The 6,623-nt window shown below is 44.1% G+C and overlaps 1 protein-coding gene across 2 annotated transcripts in view; it reads left to right on the top strand.

The window, feature by feature from the left end:
* The first annotated feature begins 2,788 nt into the window (after window positions 1-2,788).
* cnstb (consortin, connexin sorting protein b) overlaps window positions 2,789-6,623 on the top strand; it is a 20,049-nt gene continuing 16,214 nt past the window's right edge. Inside the window, exon 1 of one of the 2 annotated variants that reach the window (XM_086263940.1) lies at window positions 2,789-2,943. The gene's annotated coding sequence lies outside the window, so the exon portion shown is untranslated. Of the gene's footprint in view, window positions 2,944-3,168; window positions 3,314-6,623 lie in introns of those variants that run through there. The other variant, XM_086263939.1, reaches the window with a different exon arrangement.

Genomic DNA, 6,623 nt, shown 5'->3' with positions numbered 1-6,623 from the left:
GTGAGTGCACGTGTGAGTGCGTGTGTGAGTGCGTGTGTGTGTGCGTGTGTGAGTGCACGTGTGAGTGCGTGTGTGAGTGCACGTGTGAGTGCGTGTGTGAGTGCATGTGTGTGTGCGTGTGTGAGTGCCATGACGCCATGCAACATCGAAAACAGGAAGGGGTTTTTGAGTTGTCAAATGAAAAGGTAATGACACCAAGCCATGTTCAGCCCTGGGGGTGCCCCATTATAAAGTCAGCATCATTAAAGAAGAACACTGGAAACACACACGTGTTTCCTTCCCTGACTTTGCCCTTCCTCTCTTTCTGCTCCACTTCCTCATTGCTCAGCCTCATCTGAGACACACACACACACACACCGTACGCCTGGTTAACGTCCATAGCTCATTTAAAACTGAATAATGTGTTTTATATCATTTTATTTTTTCTAGAAATGTCTCCATATTTGGAGGCAGTTTGTCCACTACAAACACAAACTGATCCTGAGCCAGTTTAAACGCTGAGTTTAAATGTGACTATTTTAAGATGTCATGGGAACTGCATCACTTTGGCTCATTAGGTGGAAAAAGAGGTGCTATTTCTGTCTCTGAGAAACTTGAATTTTAAAGCCTCCCCATAAAGAAAGCTGAGAGGGCACATTTATAATAAACCTTATCAGACTCTGTGTTTGGGGGCTGATACCATCACCAGATGTTTAGGGAGCTAAATGTAGGCAGAATGTGTAAAATCTCACCACTAGATGTCAGTAGATTTCAGACCGCAGTTAAACCAAATAGTTTTATCCCTCCCGCTCACAGTGCAGATCTTTGCTGCTACAGGACAGACAGCTGTTCATCTGTAGTTAGCGTAGGCCAGTGGTCCCCAAACTTTTTTTGCTGGCCCCGCTTTGTTTTACAAGAAAAATGTTGCCCCCCCACAAACACACCCTCCAACCACACGCGCGCATATTTTGCTCCGTTGCGGTTTATTTCACACCTCAAATATTTAGTAAACAATTAAACAAATACAAGTAATCTGCAATAAATGACAGGTAGTAATAAAATAAACTACTAACTCTTTTACGCTGCGTCCGCACCTACACGGGTATTTTTGAAAACGCAGCTGTTTCGTCCTCGTAAACGATGTTTGAATCACTGAAAACAGATTTTTTTAAACTCCTTTTTTGCGTTTACGTGTGGACGAGGAATACAGAGTTCCTCAGGCAACGTCAAAGGTATGTGCTTTTTTCACGTCACGCTGTGGCCACGTTACTGTTTACATGAGATGAATTGCAGAATGATAGAGACACAATACTGTTAATCTGACTGTCTGCAGGTTTTACACACAGTTACTGTCCCTCTGTTTACAAAGGCAGAGGCGTCACAGTGTGATTATCTTACATGTAGTTGTTTTTTCCTGTGTAATAATATTCAACATTGCTGTCAATACATTTTAAAAAAAATGCCTCTCTGTGCAAAATGGGTTCAAAAACATAAACAGCTGTGGGATCCTGTTTGTCTGTGATTTAAACAGCCCAGCGCTGCTCCCGACGCAGGGAAAACCAATCCTGCAGGGAGACCTACCTCGGCACCTGTGCAGGTGAAGCCAAAGGGCAGATTTGCTTCACCATATTTTCTAGTCTTTGGCTTAGAATGAAGTTGGTTTGGAAACATATTCAGCGACGCTTCATCTCCTGCTTTGCGTTTGTGTGGCCCCGTCAAAAACCTGTCCATGATGCTAACAGTGTCCAAGCGCTCTTTTTTTTCCATACCGTGCCCCTCCCTTCAATGACTCTGCGCCCCCCCCCCCCCCCCCCCTAGGGGGCGGGCCCCACACTTTGGGAACCTATCATTCCACTGTCTGCATCAGCTGTAAAACTTTGTGAGGGCAACAAGACAGAAAAAGACACACTGTGGGAGAGAGCCAGAGAGGAATAAGAACTAATGATGAAATGCAGAGTGGTGTATAAACACACAGCGAGTGAAGAAAAACACTTCATCATGTTCCAGAGTAAACATCTGGTTCTAAGATTGTCAGGGCCGAGTACAAGAACCTCAGTTTGATCTGAATTTAGGAGGACATCAGCGGTCATCCGGGTCTTTATGTCTATAAGACATTCCTGCAGTTTAAATAGTTGTTGTGTGTTATCTGCCTTGATGGCCGGTTAGATTTGGGGTTCATCTGCATAGAAGTGAAAATGCTGCCTCAGCTCTGCCGCTGTTTTTACAGCTGTTAGCCTGTGCTAGTGATAATTGTATTGAAGTGGATCTAACATTGTTGGACACAGACACTTAGCGAATAAACTCTCAAATCATGTAAGAACGTAATCTAAGTGTTTATCAGGGAGAACGTGTGATTCTGGACACCAAGCCTAACATTAGTGTACAGAACTTTATAACCAGCTGATGTTGTTGTTTAGCTGGCGCCTCGTCTGCTGTCCGACAGGAGACTCGCACGTCTGACCTGATAAGTGACAGCGACAGCGACAGTGTTGGGGATAAATAACCCGATACGTTTTCAACTGTTAGAGCCCTGACTCAGTTCATGAGATGTGGCTTGAGGTTACGAGGATGACATTTTATCCACATGCTGGCTGCCATGTCTCTTTCCTTCCCATTTTTGCTTCTTTGCTGAACGGGACCCAGATGTCGAACAGTCTGCAGACATGAATTTAAATTTGCCTCCATAACACACAAACACTTGCGAGCTCTCTCCTGCTCCAGCTTTGGTGGCAGCTCTGTAGTATTCAGGATGGTAATAATACTTACAGTTTTTGTATATCAAAGACCCATTACTATATGTAATTTAAATATAACAGTTTACATTTACAACACATCTGTGCCTAAAGGGCTAAATCTAATTGGTCTTCTCTTAAAAACACAGCGACGGTCTGTCTCTCAGGGTGTTCAATGAGATCACTGACGGCACAGGAGGAGGACGGAGAAAACATCATCGGTCTGATAAATGTAAGTAAGAGTGACAACACAACACAAATTGACGCACACATTTGAAACCATTCCCACTCTAATCCACAGCACGCTTTATCTGCTTTACGTGGCATCGTCTGACCGCTTTATGTCGCGTTACATAACCGCGGACACCCAGCCGGGAGCCAGTGCCACACATCTGCCAGGAGATGGCAGCCTCCACCACGCGCTTAAATAAATATATAAAGTTGTCATGAAGCGATGCATGTTTTGCAGTGAGGGGAAGGTGAAAATCCCCGGATAAGACAGTAAACAAGAAGCATGAGAGAGTGTGAGAAGAGAGAGTGAGGAGGAAAACACCGCGACGCTGCTTCATGTGGAGACAAACACAGAGAGGCTCCATCCAGCAGTGAGTACACCTCTCCATCCTGTGCTGCGGTGTCAGTGTGGCATGAACGTCAGCAGGCTCAGTGTAGTCATTTTAAACCAGATTAAAGACGGGCAGGGCAGCAAGTGTGAACAAACGCTTTCTGCGGCGATGTGAAACTACGGGGAGAAGCGCAATAAACTCGGTAGCTGACTTTACACGCGGACACGGCGACGCTAGCGTGTTTTGCTTTAACCTTAGTCTTCCCACGTTAAAGCTCTGGTGATGTGCGATAAAAAAAAAAGCACGAAAATACGTTTAATGAGCGATGTGCACGTAAACGTCAGAGGCACGTGCACAGGGAGGCATTCGCCGCCACCCACTTGCCGCGCGACACGGGAAGTCAAACATCTGACAGAGTCCAAGCTGAACGCGCGCGTGTCCAGCGACAACTGCGTAACTTTGTCAGGATTACGTAAACGGCCACCTTTCCCTTTGTTAGTGTGCTGCTGCTCACCTGAGCCTGAGCTGTTCTTAATTATGTCAGAGAAGTCTAAACGTAGGAGCATAGGTGCGTTTGTTTTTACGCAATTTATTATGGCACCGACTATTGTGACCTATGACAGCATTGGAGGGCACACCCTCGGATAAACTAGCACTTGTCAACAGTGGGAAGGAAGAGCTCCATTTTTACAGGTAGAGGTCTCTGACAGAACCAGGCTCATCAAGGGACAGCCATGTAAATGCTGGAGGAGATATGTTCAGTGCATCATGGGAAGTCCCAACGCAGAGTCTGTGGTTCAGGATCGACAGGTTCACACTTAAAAACAAGCTTTACCCAGAAATGGAACTTAGCTACAGAGAAAACATAAAGATGTATTGTTTGAATTCAATTCAGTTTTATTTATACAGCGCCAAATCACAACACCAGTCGCCTCAAGGCGCTTTATATTGTACAGTAGACCCTACAATAATAGATACAGAGAAAAGCCCAACAATCACATGACCCCCTATGAGCAGCACTTTGGCGACAGTGGGAAGGAAAAACTCCCTTTTAACTGGAAGAAACCTCCAGCAGACCCAGACTGTTTAACTCCTCCCTGGAGTGGAGAGGGAGGGGAAACAGGAGGACAAAGGAGGGGGGAACAACTAAGCTGTAGTGCCTCTTCACCTCACTGTGCAATACCTTTTGTGCAATACTTTTGTAAATAGTCAACGGTGCAATAGACTCAATACTTGAAATGTGCAATTCACTTGTATTTTTATTTTTATTCCTATTTATTCTATTTATCCCCTTTGTATATTTTATTTATATATGTCTCTGTATTTATATATATATATATATGTGTGTGTGTGTGTGTGTGTATTATATATATATATATATATATAATATTCTGTAACTCTGTAACTTCTGTCGGTGCTGTGCTTTTTTTGGAAATCGAATTTCCCAGAGGAACCCACCCGAGGGATTAATAAAGTTCTATCTAATCTAATCTAATCTAATCTGCTGTGATTGGTTGGTGTGAGAGAAGGAAGACAGGATAAAGACATGCTGTGGAAGAGAGACAGAGGTTAATAACAGATATGATCCAATGCAGAGAGGTCTGTTAACACATAGTGAGTGAGAAAGGTGACTGGAAAGGAAAAACTCACAGATGGACAGATAGAGCTGGGTGTCATCAGCATAGCAGTGTAAATGTATGCTATGTCTTCTAATGATGCTGCCTAAAGCTGGGCAGACACTGTGCGATTTTTTTCAGTTGTGCGATTCAGCTCCTGCTCAAACTGCACGATTGACTCGCAGGGTTAGAAGTTCATAGGTCACGATGCAGGTCTCACACTATACGGCCCGATGCTCTGATGCGACCTGAGTCACACTGTGCGTCCATAAAATTAAGGTTATAACAGAAAATCTGTCGCTCGCTCTCCCTCTCTGTCTTTCACTCACACAGACACACCACCACCATCAACTTTGCTAAATTGCTAATGAAAAACATGATCAGGCAGCTGTGATTGAGCAGCAGTGTCGATCCAACTATTTTCACGGTTGTTGTGGTCGTGATCATTTTGTGAGGCCACATCGAAAAGGCTCGGATGAGCTTTCCAAAGTTCTACAAGTTGTGCCTCCGTCGCTTGTGTCCAGATCACACGCTGCACTGTCGTGCTGCGCCGTCTTTTTCGCTGACATTTGTGTTTGCGTATGCGCAGTGTGACAAACTGCGGTGACACCCTCACGACGGTCGCGAGGATTTGAAATCCTCACGACCAAGCGATTGATGATCGGGAGCTGGTCGTGAGGTGTCAATCGCTTCTTGTTACCCCACGTATACTACACAATGCACGATGAAGGCCAAAATCGGGCCGATCGCCAAAACGGTTGCACGACTCAAAAATCAGCTCAAAATGGGCCAAAAATCGCACAGTGTGAGCCCAGCATAAGGGAAGCATGTATAATGTAAACAGAATTGGTCCTAGCACTGAACCCTGTGGAACTCCATAATTAACCTCAGTGTGTGAAGAGGACTCTCCATTTACATGCACAAACTGGAGTCTATTAGATAGATATGATACAAACCACTGCAGCACAGTACCTGTAATACCTACAGCATGTTCTAATCGCTCTAATAGGATATTATGGTCGACAGTATCGAACGCTGCACTGAGGTCTAGCAGGACAAGCACAGAGATGAGTCCACTGTCAGAGGCCATAAGAAGATCATTTGTAACCTTCACTAAAGCTGTTTCTGTGCTGTGATGAGCTCTGAAACCTGACTGAAACTCTTCAAATAAACCTCTGCAGATGATCTGTTAGCTGTTTGACAACTACTCTTTCAAGGATTTTTGATCTGAAAGGAAGGTTGGAGATTGGCCTATAATTAGCTAAGACTGCTGGGTCTAGAGATGCTTTTTGAGTAAAGGTTTAACTACAGCCAGCTTGAAGGCCTGTGGTACATAGCCGATCATTAGAGATAGGTTGATCATATTTAAGATCGAAGCATTAATTAATGGCAGGACTTCTTTGAGCAGTTTTGTAGGAATGGGGTCTAAAAGACACGTTGATGGTTTGGAGGAAGTAATTATTGAAGTTAACTCAGAAAGATCAACTGAAAGATCAGTTTGGTGTTAAGCTTTATAGGGACCTTTTATAAATTCTTAGGTTTGAAATGAGTTCCTTCCAAAATTAGCCGAAGCTCTCCACAGAAGTGGGAGAAACAACTATATCCGAAACATCACTGTGTTATGCTGAAGAGATCATCTAGAGCCGGACTGCACTTTGATCTAATACCAGTGTGAAGTGTTTTATCATGAACTTTAACTTTTAGAGAGAGCCTGGCATGCAGTTTTGAGGCTT

Source organism: Aulonocara sp. 'chitande type north' Nkhata Bay, linkage group LG15 (genome assembly GCF_057382095.1).
Source record: "Aulonocara sp. 'chitande type north' Nkhata Bay isolate Kocher_YH1m ecotype deep benthic linkage group LG15, A_spYH_male_GT1.1, whole genome shotgun sequence".
Lineage (NCBI taxonomy): Eukaryota > Metazoa > Chordata > Actinopteri > Cichliformes > Cichlidae > Aulonocara > Aulonocara sp. 'chitande type north' Nkhata Bay.
The sequence above is the reverse complement of the archived record's forward strand: the minus strand, read 5'-3'. Positions and strand labels throughout refer to the sequence as shown.